General features: G+C 38.4%; 1 non-coding gene across 1 annotated transcript; it reads left to right on the top strand.

Annotated features, from left to right (window-relative positions):
* The first annotated feature begins 591 nt into the window (after positions 1-591).
* Positions 592-699, top strand: LOC112714232 (small nucleolar RNA R71). Its single transcript, XR_003159190.1, has one exon. It is a non-coding gene; the product is annotated as a small nucleolar RNA R71 (small nucleolar RNA).
* The last annotated feature ends 971 nt before the right edge of the window (positions 700-1,670 follow it).

Here is a 1,670-nt window from a genome sequence, read left to right as displayed (position 1 = left end):
AGACCATGGTTGCTAAGTCAGAGTGGCTCTGCTTAGAATTCTCTGTCTGTTGCTGAGAAGATGATGGAAAAGGCTTGCCATTGCTAAACCTGTTTCTTCCACCATTATTGTTGTTGAAACCTTGTTGAGGTATCTGTTAATCCTTCCATGAGAGATTTAGGTGATTTCTCCATGAAGGATTATAGGTGTTTCCATAGGGTTCTCCCATGTAATTCACCTCTTCCATTGAAGGGTTCTCAGGATCATAAGCTCTTCTTCAGATGAAGCATCCTTAGTACTGCCTGGTGTAGCTTGCATTCCAGACAGACTTTGAGAAATCATATTGACTTGCTGAGTCAATATTTTGTTCTGAGCCAGTATGGCATTCAGAGTATCAATCTCAAGAACTCCTTTCTTCTGATTCGTCCCATTGTTCACAGGATTCCTTTCAGAAGTGTACATGAATTGGTTATTTGCAGCCATTTCAATAAGTTCTTAAGCTTCTGCAGGTGTCTTCTTCAGATGAAGAGATCCTCCAGTAGAGCTGTCCAATAACATCTTGGACAGTTCAGACAGACCATCATAGAAGATACCTATGATGCTGCATTCAGAAAGCATGTCAGAGGGACACTATCTGATCAATTGTTTGTATCTTTCCCAAGCTTCATAGAGGGATTCACCTTCCTTCTGTCTGAAGGTTTGGACTTCCACTCTAAGCTTGCTCAATTTTTGAGGTGGAAAGAACTTTGCCAAGAAGGCATTGACTAGCTTTTCCCAAGAGTTCAGGCTTTCTTTAGGTTGTGAGTCCAACCATATCCGAGCTCTATCTTTTACAGCAAAAGGGAATAGCATAAGTCTGTAGACCTCAGGGTCAACCCCATTGGTGTTGACAGTGTCACAGATTTGCAAGAACTCAGCTAAAAACTGATGAAGGATCTTCCAATGGAAGTCCATGGAACTTGCAATTCTGTTGCATTAGAGAAACTAATTGAGGCTTAAGCTCAAAGTTGTTTGCTCCAATGGCAGGGATAGAGATGCTTCTCCCATAGAAGTCGGGAGTAGGTGTAGTAAAGTCACCCAGCACCTTCCTTGCATTGTTGGCATTGTTGTTGTTTTCGGCTGCCATGTCCTCTTCTTTGAAGATTTCTGTTAAGTCCTCTACAGAGAATTGTGCTTCAGCTTTTCTTAGCTTTCACTTCAAGGTCCTTTCAGGTTCAGGGTCAGCTTCAACAAGAATGCCTTTGTCTTTGCTCCTGCTCATATGAAAGAGAAGAGAACAAGAAAATATGGAATCCTCTATGTCATAGTATAGAGATTCCTTGATGTGTCAGAGGAAAAGAAGAATAGAAGGAGAAGGTAGAAGAATTCGAACTTATCAAGAGAGATAGAGTTCGAATTGTGCATTGAGGAGGAGTGTTAGTCCATAAATAGAAGGATGTGAGAAGAGGGGAAGAAATTTTCGAAAATTAAAGTGAATTAATTAAAAGAAATTTTGAAAAAATGGTAATTGATTTTCGAAAACTAAGATTGAGAAAGAAATAAAGTGATTTTGAAAAAGATTTTGAAATTGGAAATCAAAGAGATATGATTGAAAACTATTTTGAAAAAGATGTGATTAAAAAGATATGATTGAAAAGTTATGGTTTTAAAGAGATATGATTGAAAAGATATGATTGAAAAACAATTAAAAA

The sequence above is a fragment of the Arachis hypogaea genome, chromosome 1 (assembly GCF_003086295.3).
Source record: "Arachis hypogaea cultivar Tifrunner chromosome 1, arahy.Tifrunner.gnm2.J5K5, whole genome shotgun sequence".
In the NCBI taxonomy this organism is placed as follows: Eukaryota; Viridiplantae; Streptophyta; class Magnoliopsida; order Fabales; family Fabaceae; genus Arachis; species Arachis hypogaea.
The sequence above is the reverse complement of the archived record's forward strand: the minus strand, read 5'-3'. Positions and strand labels throughout refer to the sequence as shown.